This window comes from Talpa occidentalis, unplaced genomic scaffold (genome assembly GCF_014898055.3).
Source record: "Talpa occidentalis isolate TD23 unplaced genomic scaffold, MPIMG_talOcc4v2.1, whole genome shotgun sequence".
Lineage (NCBI taxonomy): Eukaryota > Metazoa > Chordata > Mammalia > Eulipotyphla > Talpidae > Talpa > Talpa occidentalis.
Genome location: NW_026555331.1, coordinates 43,310,417 through 43,333,509, shown reverse-complemented (window position 1 = coordinate 43,333,509; position 23,093 = coordinate 43,310,417). Strand labels below are relative to the sequence as shown.

General features: G+C 34.7%; 1 long non-coding RNA gene across 1 annotated transcript in view; it reads left to right on the top strand.

The window, feature by feature from the left end:
• The first annotated feature begins 17,240 nt into the window (after positions 1-17,240).
• LOC129145292 (uncharacterized) overlaps positions 17,241-23,093 on the top strand; it is a 107,995-nt gene continuing 102,142 nt past the window's right edge. Inside the window, exon 1 of the long non-coding RNA XR_008550619.1 lies at positions 17,241-17,301. This is a non-coding gene — a long non-coding RNA (uncharacterized LOC129145292). The remainder of the gene's footprint in view (positions 17,302-23,093) is intronic.

Here is a 23,093-nt window from a genome sequence, read left to right as displayed (position 1 = left end):
TTCATCTCTGGTGATTTGCTCTCTTCATTCTACTCTGACTCTATGAGTGATTATTTAGACTCCATCTATTAGTAAGCTCATGCAGCATATCTCTTTTTGTGTCTCGTTTATTTCACTTAACACAGTGTTCTCTAGCTCTATCCAAGTAAAGGATTTCTTTGTTATTTTAAGAAGTATTTCTTTAAAAAGAAGGGTTTCCTCACTACGTGGTATGCACATCAAAGACATCTTTACAGACACATCACCCAAAGCAGTGATAGTGAAAGCAAAGATAAACAGCTGGGACTATATCAAATTAATTTGAGCAATACTTTTCCTTTCAGAAGTAACATTTACACACATACTCCTTTTTTTCTCTAGTAACTTCTTACTTGTCTTCAACAGTCCACCCTAGAATAATCCACCTAGCTTGAAAGGCAGTATAACCTATTTTCACAATGTGTAAATAAAAACTCCACAATACTTTATGATTTTCCAGTTAGGGAAGCAGAAATGAAATGGAAAATCATGCTTTAAGGCACATTTTGTCAGATCTGTTGTGAAGAATTGAAGGTTTTGGATGTTAATCCATAATGTAGATTGGTACCTTTGAGTACAGATAAACAAAGCTGTAGTTTGATCTAAAGAGTACTTACATCATTGCAACTTATGATGACTGAGTTATAGGGTGAGAGAAAATAGCTTTCTGTTTTTACTTCAACATGTCATCCCATTTATTGTGGGAAGTGTTTGTGAATTGCACAGTAGACCTAAGTTATACACTTACTAGGCTGTGAGAAAATGGAATACATTTTCAAAGTTATTTTTCTAGGTTTACAGAATGGTATTTATCATCCAGGTCTAAAAGAAGTATAGAATAAGAAATTAATTCAAGAAATGTTTAATGGCATCCACTCTACTCCAGGTAATGTAACTGATGCTGAATTAATTTCTGTTGAAGCTGTTCTAAAGTCATTAATTATGAGAGGATGAAGGTGATTGGTAGTTCCTTAGAGAATTCTGAAAACAAAACAATGCAAAATGAAATTTCAAACCTTCATGAAACACTCATTAAATGTTCATTTGGGTTACTAAAGATCTCAAATATATTGCTTCCAAATCAAATGTACTTTTTATTTGGTTTTGATCTCCTAGTAATTTAAAATTTAAATCTAAATAAAGTCTGTGGCATTGCACTGGTGTTATTTTCTATTTTTAATAAAAACATATGATACCTATGTAAGATGATAACTTCAGGGAAAACTGGGTGAAGGGTACACAGACCCATTGTATTATCTTTGCAACCTTTGTATATGTCAAAAATTATTTCAATATAAAATAATCTTAACATATCCTTCTCAAAGTGCCTTTAACATCCATGGGATATGCCTCGATGATTAGGTATACTTTGTAGAGCTCTATCACTAAAGGAAAATGAAAGACACTAAGAACTAGAAAAACATATATGAATCAAATACATATTTAAGCTGTCTCTTCATTAATCCTCTTATGCTAGTTTTGTCTTTATTTCTTTTTTCTCAATGAACTCTTTTTTACATTTGAACATGTTCAATCATTGCTGCTCCAGTCATTTATATGACCTTAGAGGTGAACATTAATCACATAGTAATAATGGAACTACTTTATGTAAACACTACATTTCTAGTTGTAGAGATATGATTATTTTTGTTGATAACAGAGTGAATTATACTATGCACAATTTCATCATAACTCATTTATGATCAGAGATATCATTTACATAATACAAGCAAGTTTATAAATACTTATTCCTGCGTATTCTAAAGAAGTCTAAAGGCCTCCCCAGTGGTGCGGCGGGTTGAGCGCCATGCTGTGAAGCTGTTTGCAGCCTCTGCAGCGCAGGTTCTATCCCCAGCCCTGGCCAGGGAGAAACCCACATGGCATGGCAGACCTCTCCTGCCTCGCCCCCTGCTACCCTCAGCAGTGTCTTCAGTCCATCTGCCTGTTCTGCTCCCCACTCTGTCTCTGGTGAATTCTCTCACCCTCCTGTGCTTCTGACTGGACTCCAGTTCTTATATAAATAAATAATTTTTTTTAAATAAAAGTCTTAAGTTGGCAGGATCATTTAAAACAAGCATCTCATAATTGGGTAAACATATTGCCACTTTTGTTACTGACTCTATTGAAAAGATCAAACAATTTACTGACAGTGGATCCACTAACTTATTATGGTCTCATATTCAATAACAGTTTCACAATATAGACATATAGCAAATAGCTGTTGTTTATATTTATTATTATTTCCTAACATCTTGAACATTACTAATATCATCCAACATTACTAATATCATCCTTCACTAGCAAAAATAAGTTAGAAAAATAAAATGGGTCTGTTATGGCTATTATAAAATAAGAAATACAGTTTTATATCACTAATTATCTGAAATCCTATTTGAGGTATTGTTAGTTTTCCTAGAGTTCTTATTATGCTATTGCCAGAAGAAATTGGTTTTATGGATAGATATTAACATGTGGTAAGAATGTCTGTCAGTTTTGTCAGTAATGCCAAACTAATTTATATACTAACACTTATTTAAATGTTTAGGAAAGGCCAGAGGTTAAGGTAAAACTTTAATAATTTACTCAGATGTTTTAATGAAGTTCTATAACTCATGCCATTTTGACTAGATAAAATCTTTTTGTTATTTCATCTTATGTAAGTACTATTTAGTGTATATTAGCTTCTTTTCCTGCTGAAAATTCTTTCTTTCTCCACATTAAAATTCTATATCAACTAACAGAAGGAATTAACTACCTGATAAAAAAGCAGTTTAAAAGATAATTTCTTTCCTCAGTTAAGGGAATTTCAAGTAAAAATGTTCTCAAAAAGTACTTCTCTGTGGTTTTTTTCTGGGTTGGTGGCAATTTTTTATTTTTGTTATTAATTCAGGTCCAGAGTGTGAAGTAAATTGTTGTATCCAGTTCATGACACACTAATATTCTGTTTGAAATCAGGTACCCCCAACTTTATCCACAGGGATCTCATGTCATGTTTAAGTATAATCCTTCTCTGACTTTATATGTTTCCCCCTTTTTGTCCCATCTTCACACACACTACGTACCCACACACACACAAAAATTACACTTTCTGATATATTTAGTACATATTTTTAGGTGTAGCTGAATACTTGAAAACCTATAATTGTGCTATTTTGTGTATATAATCCTAAAGCACATAAAATTATTTTTCTTTTCCTCTAAATCCTTTGTTTTTAACATCTAATCAAATGTCATGTGTACATGCAGTTTTTTTACCTTTTCCTGCTGTGTCACAACCCATTGTGTATAAACATGATATATTATTTATCAAATCTTGATTATCATTTATTCACCCTCAGAATGCTCCAAGTACAAAAAATTTTCAGCTAAAGTCTACCAAAAATTCAAGGTACAGTACTTCGATAAAATAGTAAGCAAAGAAACAAATGAAATTGAATAAAACATCAGTAATTCATTATTTAATACTAATAGAAAAAAATCAAATAAACATTTTAAAATGCATATTAATAAAATTGTATTCCTGACTGCTAGTAAGTGAACATTTATTATAAAATCATGGTTCGCTGATTTCAGTGATATCTTCAGTAATACATAATGCTCAAACATAGCATTGCAAGAAGACTTCATATAAAATCTGAATATCAAGTTATAATAATAATCTAAAGAAGAAATGTTATTTTTAAACTTATTAGATTGAGAAACATTCTCTAAAACTTCAATAGTAACTATAGTAGCTATTATAATTACAATAAAATCTAACAAACCTGCAAGTATGCAAAATTGGTAAGAATTGTCTACTGAATTTCTTAAGTGGACTTTTGTCTTTGTGAAGAAAATACAGATGCATTCATGATAAGATCAGAATGATGCCTATTCACTGTGCTTCTTGGCTAATAAAGACAAGTAGAAATCAAAGTGCTATATGAAGTGGAAAAAAATTAAATGATTATCTTTTAAGTAAAATCATTCCCTAAATGGAAAGCCTCACACAAGTAACAGGAAAGTATTAGAATTAATAATAGACTTCAGGACATGTGTCAGGTACAAGATCACTTTAGAGAAGCCAGTTGTATTCAGTTATGCTGGCACTAAGCCATTAGAGAAGTTAATGGCTACTTAGTTGGGAAATATTTGGAGAACCACTGCATTTAGACCATTCACAATTGCAACCGAGACTATATCTAACAAACTCTATACACATTAAATTCTCACTGTTTCTTCTTCCTATTCCTTATCCCTGGTAGACTCTATTTAACTTTCTGTCTCTATTATTTTGCCTATTTTAGGTACATCAGGAGGTGGGATTGTGTGATGTTTGTCCTGTATCTGGCATGGTGTTTTTGAGGTCCATTCATGTTATAGCTCATATAAAATCTAAACTTATTGTAGTGGTTATTTCACAATTTGCATATACCAAATCATGTTGATTGCTTTAAACTAATACCCTATTATATATTGGTTATATCTCAATAAAAGGGAAAAATTCAAATAAATAAAAAACATCATAGGCAAAAGACACAAAGGTATTTCACTTAAGAAAATAAAACAGAACACAGAATAAGCACATGAGAAGATGACAATCAATATCTATCAGAGAAATACACATTATACTTCTCTGAGCTATGACTATGTATCTATCAAGAAGCTAACTTTGAATATGTATTTGAATATGTACACACACGCGTATATGTGTGTATATGTGTCTGTGGAGAGAGAGAGACCTCCAACCACTGGCAGCTATACAGAGGAACTGAATTTCTGGAAGGTTGCTGGGAGGAATGTAATGTAAGGTAAGAATGTAAGATGTAAGAGGTCCAGGATTAGTAGAACAGACTAGAGCAATACTGTAGACAATAAGGAAGACGGGGAGTTTTAGGGTAAACTGTGAAACATTGAAATATATTAATAGATAATACCTGGCTTTTCAGATGACAAGGCTAGGCTAAAGGAATATATTGATAACAAGAAAATGTTGGTTAACTATTCAATTATTCATTTGGCCTGATCAAAAGTTAGTTAAAATAATAAGTTATAAATATATATTATATTGAAGGTGTCCTTGCAATTACTTTACAAAAGTAATATTAACATTTAAAAAATTGTGTTTATTTGTTTTTAGTTAGCAATGCTTATTAAAATTTTGTACTTTTTGGCATGAAAATGAAATGGAAATTTTATAATAGCACTGTTAGAATTAAAATGCTATAGCAAGTGACATTGTTTTTAGAAGAAAGGGGTTTTTGAAGGTTTCCCAGGAGAAAAGAAATCCTTCCAAATTTGACTAGAATAATATTACTCAGAGGCATCTTACATAAAAATTGAATATTAGGAACATTTCCAGTTATAATCTGCTATTCATTAAATGGAATGAGAAGAACATAAACTGTTTTATCCTTATTTTAAAGGTATTATATGAACAGTGATTTTTTTTCTTTTGTCATAAATACACGCATCTTCTCCCACAACACTTTCCATTATAAAGGAGTTAGACAACTGTTATAACTCAGTCTAATCTGTGTAAACTTTATTCTTTTATTTTACTTCATAAATGCCTTCAGGGATATTATATATAGATATAAATATATATAAATATATATCTATATATATGTAGTTTTCTCATATGTATCATGACTCATCTTATATTTGGAATATTTATGTAATATACCAACGATAATAAATGTAGAAAAATTCTTTTTAACAATTTGTTCCCCATCCAACAACAATTTGTTCCCTATCCAAACTAGAAATACTTCCATAAGAACTTTAATCTGTTGCTTCACTTATAAGAATATAATAGACATGAAATTTCATGTACAATGTTATGTGACTTTTCCATATTTTCAATTTCTAGCTTGATTACTAGCAGAGGGCAATGCATTTATTATTGAAAATATATAACTGTATTATTATTAATGTCATCAATTACTAAATAAAGATAAACCCCACTTTGAAACAGAAAAATCTTAACATGGTACTTTAATGATTAAAAGCTCTTATTAAATTTATATTTCTACTGCTTAGTATAATATTATACATTCTAAGCTTTTGTCTTCTACACATCCTTGGAGGAACTTTTGAAATGAAACTTTAGAAATCTCTAATCGAACCATTCTTATGGAATTGTAATGAGAGTTGAAGTAAATTAGAAAGCAAGATAGAGATGTAAATCTATGTAAGGGAATGGTGCTGTTTATCACTCTGAAATTTCTGGCAAGATCATAACTTGGACTGGAAAATTTGTGTTAATGCTTTTTTCCTTAATATTTTAATATGAAATGGAGGTGAGATGGAATTAAATAATTATTACACGCATGCACTGATATGTTTTGCAATTTTATTAAATATTAAAGGTCTAAGCTACAAAGCAGATAAGTTAGAAAATTCTCTTTTCTGAGTTTAGCTCAAAGTGAGATATAGCTTAATTTCCTCAATAATTACTACTATAAAACCATCTCAATATTCTTCAGTCAAGATTACTTTTTCTTGTATTCTTGGAGCCTCCCAAAAGCTATAATTACTTAAGAATAATTATGGCTGTCATCATTCAACTTTAAATGAAGTGTCATTTGCCTAAATGACACCTGTTTTTGATTACTGACCCAGATACTGACAAAGGCAGACACTTTAGGAATCATATTTTATACATTAAAATTGAAATATTAAAATTACTTTTACATATGCTATATTAAGCGTTGTTTCACAAAACAAGACACACATATCTTACATCTTACTTCCACTAAAACATGTCACTCTGAAGAATATTTAAAACAAACCAAGGTTGCCAGTGTAAAATGGCAAAATTAAGCTGAGTGCACACTGAAACTGAGAACAATGGAGAAATGAGTGAAGAAAGCAAAGTGGTGAAAGGAAGTGAAAAGAAAAGTAAAAACTTTGTTATTCTGCATGTAGCTGTTGCATTTACTGGTGATATTCCAGTTCTATTAAAGCTTTGCTCCAAAACCCATCCTAGAGCTGCCTGGTGTCTTTCTAATACATTAAAACAAGTCCCATATTTTAATCAAGTTAATTTGAAAAATTAAATAAAAAACAAACTGTGCTTACTTGTAAACAAAATTATTTTAACTTAAGCTGGTAAAACTGAATTGAAAATTTGATAATAATATAATAATTTTTAAAATCATCGTAGGATATGACTATTTCTTTGACTTTCATAAGTAACATTCCTTTAATTGTTTCCTTAATATCGTAAGTGTTATATTATTTGGGCAAAGCTATAAAGACACGCGGAAGAGTGACGATTCAATGATCTGTGTCACTTGAATATATGATTCATACATTCAGATTCATCACCTTGCAGTCACCTGTATATCTATGTAATTTTTTGGTGTCAACAAATAAAGCAGAGATTTGTTTTGAATCATACATACTGATAATTGTAATTGCTATTATTCTGTGTGGCAATTAGCCCTCAACATGTAACCAGTTCACTCAGATGATAATTATTTTTGCTGTCTTACAGTCAAACATGGTTTCAGTTCTGGCATTGCTCTTTTTAGCTCCCTGTATGTATTATCAGCGTAAATGCTAAATTTTCTCTTATTAAAATAGTCATCTGAGAAAATCATAAAAACTGAATTTAGGTTTCTAACAAGTGTGGTTACCTAGCTCCAGTCCTCCTTGACTGACAACTTAAGGTTTCTTTCATTTGATCTAGTGGCTCTTGGTAATTCTCTTTTAAACTTCCTGTTATTCTTCACATTGCTTCACTCTTTTATCACTCCCTACTTTTGAATGTGTATATATAATTTATTATAGGAAATAAGTTGGCGTTTCAGTTTTCCATCTTCCCAAAGTTTCCTATGAGGCAATATAACGATAACGATGCTGGGAATAAAGGATAAAGGATAGAATAGGATAATAAGAAAGGATAGAATAGGATAGAATAGGATAATAAGAAAGGATAAAGGATAGAATAAAGGATATATATATATATATAAAGATATATATATAAAGATAACGATGCTGGGAATAAAGGATAAAGGATAGAATAGGATAATAAGAAAGGATAGAATCAAGGATAATTTGCCTGAGTGTTTTGACAATAATGAAGGTTGGAGGTGTAATAGAGGCTTGATCACTATAAGGATATAGTAAGAATAAATCACAGCGAGAAGACTTAGATCATTAATGGCTGATTAATGAGGAGAAAGCCGGTAAACATGATTTGAATGTCAAGTATCTAGATTTTGGTGAGAGATGAACAGAGAGGTCCACATTATAGTCTGAAGTTTAGAAAGGGAGTTTGAACTTCACAAGAAAGTCAATTAAAGTTTTTGTTTGTTTCTCTGAATTTCCACTCATCTGAGGCAAGACTGGCTCCAGTATTATTCGTGGCTTCAAGGGAGTCAATCTGTTTGCAATAACCAGAATTCACACTTGTATCTGTTAACCTTTACAATTTGAAGATCAGCAATTTAGGCTCAGATGTCTGTTGTGGTTTGGTCCAGTTGACTCATGAATTTGCAATTAGTTCTGCCAGTTTATGAAGATCTTAATATGGATGATTGTAAATCAAGGCCTTTCTCAATATCATCTTTCATCTTCTAGGTAGGGAGCCTAGGTTTGTATAAATTGTGGCCAAAATTTCACAGGTAGCAAAAGAGCACAAGAACATTTTCCAGATTCTGTTTAGTCATGTTTGCTACTGTTTTGTTGACCAAAGCAAGTCATGAAACCAGTCTTAATTCAAAGAGTGGATGAAGACTATCTTTTGATGAGAGGAAAGCTAGTATGGATACATGAAAGAGAAAGTCTGATGACCTATTTTGCAACTCATTGCAATAGGATAGAGACAACTAATTAAATTTGAGTGAGGAATTAAATTTTATCTGCTCCCTTCCTCTAATTACTATGCATAAAACCAAAACTTCCTTCTTATAAAGGTCAACCTTATGTGAATATCACTTTAGGAGTACTGAGAATTTAGGTTAGTTCTGAAAAAATTCCTCTACTTACTTTATCAAAAGTCAAATCATTTTAATCGATAATTAAAGTGATGAACATAAAATAGGAGTGAGTGGAAGGGAAAGAGTCAATATTTTAATGTATCATTCAAAATTAACACTTTTAGTGCAGTTAAAGAAAATCACAAAAGCTTAGCAAGCTCCTCAAAATCATCAGGAAATGAACTTATAAGAGCATTGTAGAGACAATTTTGAAACCAGAAAATGCTATTTAGTTTCAAGATGTATTCCCCATTCAAGGGGAGGGGTACATAAAAAGTGGGGTGGGGAAATCTATTCATACAGGCAGAAAAAATTCCTTTGAACTCTGCACTCATTAGAAATGTTCAGTTAATGTGCTTATATATTTTTGTTTTGTTTTATTTTTATAATTATATTTAAGGTAATATTGATTTACAAGCTATATGATTCAGAGGTAATAGAGTCACATCTCTTCAGACATATGTTACCACACCACACCTACCACCAAGCATTCATGGCCTTCTACCATAGTCCATTGCGCTTATAAACAAATTTCCTGCTTTTCCTCTTGTACTCATGTTACCAGGAGACTGAGACAAATGTCCATTTTATTTTTGTTTTTTTACCAAATTCAAAATAATGGCTTAACCATATTTTTTTTGGTCTAATGAAATTTAATAAGATACAGAATAGCCAATGTGGTTTGCAAATTAGTATAGTCTGTTGTCAAAATTAAAAAAAAAAAAAACATGAAAAATGCTTGAAATGCTCAGTAATTCCTTGACAATCCCAGGAATCTCCAATATCTGATAAATGCTGGGTGTACAGTAGGTGTTCAAAAAATATAAATTGAATGTATGTGATTGAATAACCACCTCTTCACCTTACAATTGTGAATGGAAATTGCTATAAGAAATAATGTTTACAAAGTTACATAGCCATGTGATGGTAATCTACATATAAATAAAAACATCATATTGCATATGCTTATATTGACTCCATAGAACCTAAACTTTGATCTTTCAGCTCATACATTTGATTAGCTCTATCACAATTTGCATTAAATTAGGTGTTAACTTTTAGATTTTCTAATAGTGGTTTCATAACATTATTGATTACTCATTATTTAGATATTTAATTATTTATATATACATGCATATATGCCTTTTTAGCCAACTTAAAGTTTCTTTTATAAGGAAATAATGCTTTTTCGAATTTCCATAAATTTATTTGTGATTGTACAACTAAGATCAAGACATTGTACTTTGTTTTTTTTTTAAGATTTTTTTATTTATGTATACAAGAACTGGGGTACAGGCCAGAAGTGTGGGGGGTGAGAGGATCCACCAGAGACAGAGTGGGGAACAGAACAGGCAGATTGAGTGAAATACACTGCTGAGGGGAGCAGCGGGCGAGACAGGAAGAGGTCTGCTGCGCCATGTGGGTAACTCCCTGGCCAGGGATCGCACTCCTGCTACAGTGGCAACAGTGCTTTTCTTTTTTTAAGAATTTTTTTTTAAAGTTTTATTTATTTATTTATTTATTTATACAAGCACTGGGTACAGTCAGAAGTGTGGGAGGGTGAGAGAATTCACCAGAGCCAGAGTGGGGAGCAGAACAGGCAGAAGGACCGAAGTACACTGCTGAGGATAGCAGTGGGCGCAGCAGGAGAGGTCTGTCGCACCATTGGGACCCTTGCCGGTGGCTGGGGATCAAAAGGCTCTGCAGAGGCTGCGGGCAGCTTCGCAGCCCAGAGCTCAACTGCTGCGGCACCAGAGGAGGCCTGGCAACAATGCTTTTGAAGTGGCATACAGTTTTACATTTAGTTAGTAGTACATTAAGATTTTTCTTCTGACATGATATCCTAAAAACAAGTTTTTCAGCATATCTATGTTGTCATTTCAGTAGTGAGTTCTGCAGGAATAAAAAATGAGATGGAAATAATTAATAAAACTGGAAAAAACAACAGCTGTTACTGTTTACGTACACTTCCAACAGCAAGATCAGGAATCTCCACAGTTATTAAATGAACTCAGTTTCAATCCGTTAAATGTTCACTAACATTGCAAGAATTCCTATTAACATCCAAACAAAAAGTTGAGGTATTTTTTGGGGGTAAGATTTTTATATTTATAAAATAATATATAATTTACACACATATATACATTTTATATATATGTATGTTTGAAAAAGTCACATATAGCACAATTCCTTGTATTAAAATGTACTAATAAACAACTGTGTCTTCCATGTTAAAATAAAAAAAAAAACCTAGGGAGACCGGCCTTGAACTTTCCCAGTTTAGGGCCTCCCTGGTGGTGCAAAGGGTTAAGATGCAACATATGAAGCTATCTGCAGCCACTGCAGCACGAGTTCGATCCCCAGTCAGGTAGCTAACCACATGATGCAGCAGATCTCTCTTGACTAGTCCACTTTTCCTCTCAGCAGTATATTTCAGTCTGCCTGTTCTGTTCCCCACTCTGTCTCTGGAGAATCCTCTCACCCTCCACACTTCTAGCCTCTACCTTAGCTCTTGTATGCATAAATAAATAAATCTTTTTAAAAAAAATTCCCAGTTTAGTCATATAAACCTTAATTTAGCTTATTTTTCAAGACTTTTATTTTTCTAGAAACCATAAGCAAAGGATATTGCTCTGAGTTCCTCTCATAACTTAAAGTGATATTTTCACAATGTCCAGAGTCTTGATGTCCTGCAGATGATAGAAATACACCCCTTACTTGAATGTATATGATTGAATAACTACTTCAGCCTCTTCAGTCTAATCTCAACATAGTAGCTGGAATGATTCTTTTACAAAGTAGGTAAAATCATGTCAAACCTTTTGGAAAATTCTCTAATGGCTTTCTAACTCACTCAAAGTCAAAGTCATCAAGTGAGCAGTAATGATGAACATTATTTGTTTCCTTGTTAACTTGTTAAATTCATGTCGTTTATTCATATTCTCTCTATGTATTTGTTCCATGATTGTTAAACTCTTTTTTTTTTTTTTTCTTTGGAAGCAATACCTAGAATACTTTCAGTTTGTAGTGGCAAAAAGGGACAGAGCTGGATCTCTATGATTGGGCAGACAGGTAAATGAGAGTCCTAGAGTTCTTGGTGGCTTTTGAAGGCTTTTATTTGGATTTACCAGGTACACAGCAGGTAGGAGTGCTGGGGGGCCAGGAGGCTGAGCAGGCCTTCCAGCCCCCAACAAGTCTTCACTCCCTCTGGCTCTCCGATGCTCTCTGGTAGCCTTTGCGTCTCTGCTCCTTTTGCTCTACTGTTCTGAGCTCTTTTGCTCTTTTGTTCTGCTGTTCCTTTTGCTCTGGTCTGGTTTTGCTGGCATCCCCATGACTCCACGGTTATAAGCCCATTCTCTCAGCCCATCTACATATGCCCACACCCTACTCCAGGTGCCCGCTATCAGGCATGCATTCAGGACTAACGATCCATCATCAATCCTAATGGTGGGAGGGCAGAAAACCTGATACTTTACTTACCCTACACAGCTCAAGGGCAAATCATTTCCTATTTCCTCTTTTCATAAAAATTAACTCACTTTCTCACTTCCTTCAGGTTGTGAAGGACCACTATTTTATTGTATGAACGCTGTTTTCAGAGACCTCCCTTGCATTCTTTAAAACTGAATATTCTACTCCCTAATATTCAGTATCAAGGGCCTGCTTAAATGTTCTCCCTAGCAGTCATTGCCATTTAATGAAGTCTGTATTTTACTTGTTTTTATAATGTTATCTTATTTTAACTAAAATGCAAACTCTAGGAAAACAGATTTGTTTTCTTTATTTCCTTTGCTTTAATACTATTCCTTTGCTTTAATACTCAATCCCTAGTATGTAGAACAATGCTTAGGAGATGTTCAATAAAGCATGTCAAATGGATGTATTCCTTGGCTTATTATGTATTTAAAATCTCTAGGGCCTCCCTGGTGGCACAGCGGGTTGAGCGCCGTGCTGTGAAGCTGTCTGCAGCCTCTGCAGTGCCAGTTTGATTCCCGGCCAGCCAGGGAGAAGCCCACATGGCGCGGCAGACCTCTCCTGCCTCACCCGCTGCTCCCCTCAGCACTGTATTTCAGTCAATCTGCCTGTTCTGTTCCCCACTCTGTCTCTGGTGAATCCTCTCACCCTCCTGCACCTCTGACTGTACCCCAGTTCTTCGTATAATAAACAAATCTTTGAAAGAAAATATCTCTAGTCATAGTAGAATACAAAATTCAGACAAAAGTCATTTCTCTTCCAATAGGATAGGAAACTTTAATTTCTACAGTTAATTGAAACATCGCCCTAAAATAAGAGTTTACTGTGGAAATATAATTCTTGGTCACGGATATGACATTTGAACCTCAACCCACCCCTCCTAACTAACCAGGAATAAAATCCTCATGCTCGCTTCATAATAACTTTCTTATTTGCAGTCTCAGATGACAAACTAGACTTGGAAATATTATCCTTAGCTTTTGTCTCTAAAATAAGCTCCTCTAGGCCAGATGAAGACAAACTGGTTGAGAAGGTAAGACTACTTTAGCTACAGCTGTATTTGTTTTAGAGATAATTAGTTTTCCATCTGGCATTTGAGGGAGTGTATTACATTTGCTTTAGGGAGAAAACAGAGAAACTATCACAATTGTGTAACCAAGCAAATTCTTCCAAAATGCACAGTGTAGAAATGACATATAGCACTTACTGTATAGTGCTTTAGCAGTTAAAGTGATAAATGGATAAAATAACTTTGTTTAAAGCTGCAGAGATCTGTGCAGAAAATCTCAGTAAACAACTACTACTGTCATTGGCAACCTGCTTCATGTGTTATTAATTTACTATGGTTATCAATTGGGTAATTCTGAATTCAGTTTGAAAACTAATTTACCAGGCATGAATTTATAATGAACAATTTAAAGAGATAAGATGCTTACCTACTTAGGTGGAAGTAAGAGCGCTAGGAAATTAAAGGCATAAATTCTAATCATATCTTTGAAGAATAAAATGCAGTATGACTTGCAGAGTGATTAAGCCACACATATGTTAATGCACCAACAAATGCATGCAAGAAGACTGTGAAGCTCATGGTACTCTTGTTAAAAATAAGCTGGTAATAACTGCTTATGAAAATACATCTAGGATAGAACAGTAATAGTGTTATAAAGTTATTGAGACACCCTTTTTGCAATGAAGAGGCCAGGTAACAAAGGCTATCAGTGTTGGCAGATGGAATATTATTACAAGCTGCAACAGGTTTATTTTTTCTGCCTGTTTCATCATATGCCATTTCAATAACTTATTCTCAAAAGGAAGGCTTACTTACTATGTTTATCTCTAGTCAGACATTCTCACAGTAACCAGAGAGGAAATATAATGTCTAATATTGAATCTAGCTCACTCCACCTGATAATTCAAAGCAAGGTGCTTAGACACCCCAAATGGAGGCAAACAAGAAAAGGTAGGGTAAGTAAATGATAAATTGTAGGGTAAGTAAATGATAACAGGCTTTTCTGCCCTCCCGCCATTAGGATTGATAATGGATCCTTGTGGTCCTGAATGCATGCCTGATGGCGGGCACCTGGAATAGGGTGTGGCATGCGTAGATGGGATGCACGTGGGCTGAGAGACTGGGCTTATAAGGGTGGCATAATGGGGACTCCAGGAAAACCATGAGAGGAAAGAGAAGCAGAGACCATCAGAGAACGCCAGATAGAGTGAAGACTGCTGGAGGGTGGGAGGCCTGCCAGCCTCCTGGCCCCTCATTACCTCTATGTGCTGTGTACCTGGTAAATCCCAATAAAAGCCAGAAAAGTCACCAAAGGCTCTAGGATTCCTACTTTACCCCATCTGCTAGGGTCATAGAGAACCTGCTCCATGTCCTTCCTGCCATTACAGTAATGTATTCATAATCATCACTTCTGTTTGAGTAATCATGGTATATTTCAGTGCCATTAGTTAGGAATACAAACAAGGAAATTTCAGTCTAGTGGCCATGCTTATGATCTTGCTCACAATTTATGTTTACTCTGAATTGCATGGCCAATAATAATTTAGAGTTGTCAAACAAAATCCTGAGGCTGTGAAGCAGAGATAGGCGAACACAAGTGGAGGATCCTAGTAATCTAACTGTAGGGTAAATGAAGTTGATCAGGCTTTTATGACATTGGCCTTTGTGGCTATCGCCTACAGCCTTGATCTTGTTAATGTATGGGCGTGTGGGTGTGGGGCACGCGTGCCTGACTGTGGACACCTGAGCAGGGGTGTGCGTGCATGTGCTAGTGTGCACACTTGAGCCTGGAGGTCAGGGATATAAAGGCCACATTACACAGCGATGGCACAGTTAGGACGTGCAATGGCTAGCGGAGGAAGCCCAGCGAAAAGAGCATATAGAGATTGGCAGGGGGCTCAAGTTGCTGTCTCCCTTCTGGCTTGTTTTCCCTGCTTACCATTTGTAGGGTAAAGAAAATGTCAGGCTTTTCTGCCCTTCCGCCATCAGGATAGACGATGGATCCTTTTCCTGAATGCATGCCTGATGGCGGGCACCTGGAATAGGGTGGGCATAGGTAGATGGGATTCAGCTGAGCTAAGACTGTGATTTTTAAGGGCGGCGTCACGGGGACGCCAGCAGCCCCAGCCAGCAGCAGCAGAACCCGAAAGAGAAGCCGAGAAGCAGCAGAACGAACGCTAGAGAGCCCAGATAGAGTGAAGACTTGCCAGCAGCACCCCTACCTGCCATATGCCTGGTGAACCCCAAATAAAACACCTGCAAAACTACTGAGGACTCTGACTCCTCCTTACCGGTCTGCATGGGATCAGAAATCCTGCACTGTATCCAGTCCTCCCTTACACCCATTAAAACCTGTGAAAATGTTGCCAAGGGCTCCAAAATTCTCCTTCAAATCGCCAGACCCGAAGGTGAACGTACCCGGCCTGGGAAGGTTGCAAGACATTAATATAAGAAGATAATTTGTGTTTTCTCATTGCTCATTCATTAAAGGTAATAATTCTAGTACTTTCTGTTAAGATAAAATCTTGACTCTTTACCAGAAGTAAAATTCATGGATCTTCTGTCTTATATTATCTCACTACCTAAAGAATAACCCATTGAAAATAGCTCAAAATATTTAATACTAAAATCAAATACATTGTAACTAATAACGATGTGATTGGTAATTTTCTATAAATACATTAACATGTTATTGTTAGAACTTCATTTTAGATGCCATGCATTTCAAACAATAGCCACATGATTCAGAATTTACTCAAAACTAAATAGCTTAGAATATACTCAAACTATCAGTGAGTGAGCACTGTTGGTGCTATGTGTAGAGACAGGAACATGGCCACGGAGCAGGTTTTCTGATCCAGCAGACCGGGTAAAGGAGGAGTCAGAGTCTTCAGTGGCTTTTGCAGGTCTTTTATTTAGATTTACCAGGCATATGGCAGGCAGGGGTGCTGGGGGGCCAGGAGGCTGGCAGTCCTCCCAGCCCCCAGCAAATCCTCTCTCTATCTGGGCTTTCTGGCGTTCTCTCTGCTTCTCCTCTCTCAGCTTCCATTCATTCTTGGAACGAATGGCATCTTCTGCTGGCGTCCCCAGATGCCACCCTCATAAACTCAGTCTCTCAGCTCAGGTGTACCCACTTCAGGTGCCTGCCATCAGGCATGCATTCAGGACCACAGGGTTCCCTCATCTATACTAATGGCGGGAGGCAGAAAAGCCTGATATTTTTTCCTTACCCTTCAGTGTGGTTTTCAATTTATTTTCAAAATAAATGTTATTTAAAAAATATTCACTGCACTATATGGTTGACAAGTTTTGATGTTTTTCAAAACTTCTGAACTTTGAATAGCTGTCATATGTAGTGAAAAGAGAAACCAGGACATCAATAATATTGGTCTCCACTGTGATTCAATTAATTGTGAAAAAAGGCCAAGTTCAGAATTCTGCATAATGTTGGATTATTATAGTAAGTGGAAAATTAGATTTTAAATTTTCTTTTAAATTACCACATTGATTTTAATGGTGAAGGGCACTCCATGATCATATCAAATATCTTTAGATTTTTTTAATTTAATTTTAAAATACCCTCATTTGTTCAGCATAATTCAATTGTTTGGAGGTGGTTTATCTTCACATATCCTGAAATCAAAGTACTAGAGTTTTCCAAAACTTTGTCTCTTTGGTTGATAATTTTCTGAAGTTGACAACATTGTATTGAGGAACAATGTGAAGTCTTTGTTGTGATTTCACCAAAATAATCAGGATTATTGCAGGTTCCATCAAGAATATGGAATGTGTTTGCATCATGATGCTGTTTCACAAGAAGGGCACTCCACAAAGGTAAGGAGCAGTCTGAGTTTCTATAGTTGGATGGTTTTTCTTAAACTCAGCACTTCAAAAAGGAATTCATGATCACTCTTCATCACTGAAATTAAAATGTCTGCCTTCTTTCTCTGTCAGAAAACGATATCACATTCAAATGAGAAGTCTACTATTTCAACCTACTGTACATAGTCCTCCAATTCACATCACCTCATTATTGCTCTAACTTGTCCACTGTCCATTTGTCTTCATAGCCACTGTGTCCACTTTAGTTCTGCTCCTTGGCTTATCATTTTTCCCATAGTTGACTGCAATGTTCCACTAAGGGATCTGCTTGCTTTTATACTATAGCCACAGTCATCTTTTTAAAATGTAAATATGAAAATGGTCCTATACTAGTGAAAAATTTTATGACTCTCCATCTTATATCAGTATAAACTAGAAGTCCTTGGAGTTCAACACAACCAAGTTGTCACTTGTTTCTTCCCAGATCTTTATCCTCCTCTGTTAACACTCCTGCCTAAGACTCCATCTTCCTGTCAAGATAAATTATTTGTTGTTATCCAAATAACAATTCCCTTGAGTGTGCATCTTTATATCTGCTGTTCTCTCTTCCTGCAAGATTTCATATTTTCATCTCATTAGTACTTAATCTTTGTACATGAACAATTTTTTGTTTTTTTTTTTTTTGCTTTTGCATAGCATTTTGCTGTTCCTCCACAAATGAGTCAGTTCTCTTAGAAAGTTTAAACCCCCAATATGACTTACTATATTTATTTTGGACTTTCACTTATTTTAAACTGTTAGTTCTTTGAATGAATAATTCTGTGTTATATTATCTAGCATGTTATAATTTTTAATATCAATTTAATGAGTAGGATAGTGTAGTTTTATACACTGTATTATATTATACCTGTTATGTACTGTACTTTAATACATTATATTACCCATTGCCTATTTTAACTTGTGCAATTATTTTGAATTAATTATAGGTTTTCTATTTTGCTTGTTGTTTGTTTTGTATACACTGGTACAGTCAAGTGCATTAAGGACCTACATTGATATCTCCATGTGATTCCTTGCAGATGTGCAGAACTTACTTTATTTTGTTATTTTTAAAGATGAATAAATTAGAGCTCAAGGAGCATAATTTGCTGAAAGTACAGTGCTAATGAGTGACAAAATCAGAAGATCCTTTAATTTAAAGACTAAGAAATTTCTCCTCTCTCCAATTTTCTTTATAGTCCCTCACCAATTTGTAATGCAGAAGAGTTTAGGTAGTTAAATAACTGGGTTTTTTGAGTGTGATAAAATATGTAGTTTGGTGAATGAATAAGAAAATTCAAAACAAATTAAAATTATGCTCTGCTCCTATATCCTATCATCATATCATTTTTAAAAAACATTCTAAACAACATTTCAGAATTGCTGCTTCTAGCTGTCTAAAGTAGTAACTACTAGTAAAATAAAAATTATTTTTACTGTGAACCAAATATTTCCATGTTAAAAACATTTAATAAAGTTACAAATTTATTTTCATGGGGAAGCCAATATCTTTATTTTGTTGGAATTGTGGTTTATATGCAGAGATTATTAAAATTCCAGTGCCATTTTGTCAAAACAAATAAGGAACCAGATTACACATAAACAGGTGTATGTTTGCTGTATTTCCACTTTGATGTAAAATATGCATTCAGACTTATATTTTATGTGACACATCAGCTTAAATACAGTGTCTAATTTCACTTTTATTTTTTTCTATTTAAATGTTAATTTTAGAGTGTTTTAAGTCTTCATTTGCATAATGTATCTAAACTGATGATAAGGATAAAAGAAAAATAAAACTGGTGAAATGCACAGAACAGGGAATTTCTGCATAATGAAGTAAATACCTGATAGTAACTACCTCAAGAAGCATATGAAAACCTAAGCTACCAGTTTAAGACATCTGGGTGTAAAACTTTCAGTTCTGCTATGTTCTTAAAATTTAAGGGTTCTGTCTTCTTGAAAGAATCTCACAATTTGGTAGTTATTTACAAAAGTAAATAGTACGTGATAAAATTTAACATAAAGATGACATGCGGAAATGCATAAAAAATGCAAATGGAAGAACAAATCATACAAAAATTATTCATTCACTCGGGCTGACCTCTATGAAATCATGTTCTTCACTGTATCACTGTGAGAAAGCATATTATATAGCATCTTATATTTGAATAAGCACAAAAAACTGAAAGATATACAATGACATCTGAATATTTTGTTGTAGGTCTGCTAAATTTTAATGGGATTTCCAATCAGTTTTTAATTTTTTTTATTTTTTATTTTATATTTTTTTAAATTTTTATTGAGAATTCAAACTTCAAAATGTCTAGGACTGAGAAAATCTCTGTAGAAGATTTCATGTTAGGCCTTCTTATACAACAAAAATAAACTTAACCCTGGTACTCAAAAAAAGAACACAAGGGCCTCCCCTGGTGGTGCAGCGGTTGAGCTCTGGGCTGCAAAGCTGCCCGCAGCCTCTGCAGCGCCAGTTCAATCCCCAGCCACCGGCGAGGGTCCCACATGGTGCGACAGACCTCTCCTGCCGCTCCCGCCGCTCCCCTCAGCAGTGTATTTCGTCAGTCAACCTGCTATGTTCCCCACTCTGGCTCTGGTGAATTCTCTCACCCTCCCGTGCTTCTGACTGTACCCAGTGTTTGTATAAGTAAATAAATAAATCTTTAAAAAAAAAAAAGGACACAAAGAAATTCTGGAAGGTGGTATGTCTATTACCTTGATTGTGGTGATGGTATTACTGGTATTTACATATTTTCAGCTCTTAGTCTATGAATTATACCTCAATAAATCTTGAAAAAAGTAGTAGAAAGTGAGGTGTGTTTGATATACAGATTTTTAATTTATTCAATAAAAGAAAAGTGATTATCTACTTTATACACTGTGCTGATTTCTAGATGTGTGTTGGGACTGAAATCCAATTTATAATTAGTATTTTGATTCAGGCATACCTCATTTTATAATGCTTCAGTTTTTGTAGTTTAGAGATATTGCATTTTTTAAAAAGATTTATTTGGTTATGCATACAATAACTGGGGTATAGGCCAGAGCTGTGGGGCTAGAAGATTCACCAGAGATAGTGGGGAGCAGAACAGGAAGATCTACTGAAATACACTGCTGAGGGGAGTGGTGGGTGACACAGGAGAGGTCTGCTGAGCTATGTGGGTAGCTCCCTGGCTGTATCTAATTTGTGTTGCAGTGACTGGAGATAGCTTGATAGCACTGTCTTTAACCCTTGCACCATCAGGGAGGCCCTGGATTTTTTTTTTTTTTTAATTTAAGGTTTGTGGAAACCTTGTGTCTAACAAGCCCATGGGCACGTTATTTTCCAACAGCATGTGCCTACTTTGTCTCTCTTTGTCTCATTTTGGTACTTCTCGCAATAATTGAAACTATTATTATTGTTGAGGGAACAGTATGTCCTGAATGAACTCTACCCACTGATATTTTATGAACTCCATCCCCATCTTCATGTCAAAGACCTCTCAGGGGCCAAGGATTACATTCCCATCCTGCCATGACTCTTGACTTCTTGAAGGGGGATTACTGGGAAATAAGTGTGAGTTAAGGAGCAACTCACACTTTATGCCTAGGATCTTGGTTTTGCCTGCCTTCAGCATGCACCCAAGCCCCAGTTCTGGCAGTATTATTGTAGGATTTATTGACCAATTAATCTCTCCCTCTTATTGTCTGTGCTCCTGCTATTTTCAATTCCCCTTGTAATTAAACCTTTTCCTAACTTAAGTGTGTGTGCCTGACCTTAGGTCTTGTTCTAATTTTATTTTGTTTTTTTAAGTGCCAGGGTGAGGACTTACACCCTGGCAATCCCATTTCCCTTTGGGGTTGCCCTATAACAGCATTATTATCTATACTAGGATAATCTACTGTTAGTAATCTTTGATTTTGCTGTTGTAATTGTTTTGGGGTGCTATGAGCCGTGCCTATATAAGACAGTGAAATTAATTGATAAATGTGTGTGCTCTGATTGCTTCACTGACAGGCCATTTCCATCTCTCACCTTCTCCGTGGGCTTCTCTGTCCATGAAATACACTAACATTGAAAATATCCCTTGTGGGGCCTCCCTGGTGGCACAAGGGGTTAAGCACAGCATTATGAAGCTATCTGCAGCTACTGCAGCATGGGTTCAGTTCCTGGCCGGGTTGATGACCCACATGGCGCAGTGGACCTCTTCTGTATGGCTCGCCGCTCCCCTCAGCAGTGTATTAAAAAAAAAAAAAAAAAAAATAAAATATACTTTGTGTATATGTGTTTCAAAGTTTATTTTATTGCTGTTAGTCAGTTTGCCTTTTTTATATTAGAAGAAAAATATTGTGTCTATTATTTAAATCTAATTTTATATATTTTTTACATCATTTATAATTTTCGCACAATGTATGCATTTTCATCTTGGTTATATTCCCCATACAATTCCCACCCCATTTGTTTTGATCCTAATCCCTTCTCCCCCCTGTAGTGTGTCTCTGGTTTATAGTTGCTTGTTGATTTTGATTTTTACTTTATTATAATTAAAGATTTAAATCTTGATATATTTTTTTATAATTTCCTTCACATTTTCTTCAAAGAACCATGGGTATTCTTTGATCTTTGTAGCTTTGCTCTTCTATACTCATCTTAGAACAACTATGCAAGGCCATGAAACCTCTATTGGAGTTTTATTACCATAGTATTAAATTTTAAGAATGATTTTGAGAGTATAGTATCCTTTTGATTGTAAATCATTGCATGTATGGATTTAAATATTCAACTTATTATTTAGGTCTTTAATACTTCACTGTAACTTTCTAAGCTTTAATTCATAGGTTTCACAAAAATTTTTGTTGGACTTTTTTCTCGAGTCACAATTTGCAATTTTAAATTATACATTTTAAGATTATGTTTCACATTGCTTCTTGATTTCATGTGGAAATATCTGCAACTTTTAAAAGTGACCTTGCAATGCACAAAGGTCACAAGTGGTTGTACAACAGTTTTCATCAACCCACAAATCCATTAAAAGCACACTGAATATATCCTACAGGTTGCACTCAGGCTGTTGCATATTTTCCAATAGAAGTCACCAGATTTACAATTATGTGAAACACAGTTTTGCCTAATTTTCCCCTTGAGATTTATAATGGACCAATTTATCACATACATCAAGAGAACCAATTGATTAAAATAAATAAATCTGGCTCCTTATTTCTAACAGAGATGAGAAAAGATTCATTTTTGTGTTAATCAAGTTCTGTGTATGAATAGACACACTAGAAAACTAGAATCACCTTGTTCTTTTATAAAAGTGATCTGATTAAAATTTAGTACTCATTTGAGGATAGAAGTTAATTTGTTGCTTGTTCATTTTGCCTATATATGTTGTATATCATTAAGCTAGCAAAAGAGCAAACCATTGGAAAATAGCAATTCTAATCTGTTTACTGAATTCGAGCAAAAGCACTGTAAACTTAAAATTGCTGAATGTTTCAGGAGATAGTAATTATAAAGATGTTACAAATAATGCCACAATCATAGTTTTCCATGGATGATTTATTTCTTAAGAAAACATGCTTTTATTGGAGTAGGTCAACCAGAACCCTGATCCAAGACTAGTCTTTGTTTCAGTAAGATATAAGAACTGGTCATTAGTAGTAACCCCAGTAGGTCCCTCTTGCATTTTAGAATAAAAAGTTAAGTCCATTATCTTCAAAATGAATCCTAGTTCATCCTGAAATCTTACAGCTAAGGAGTACTAACA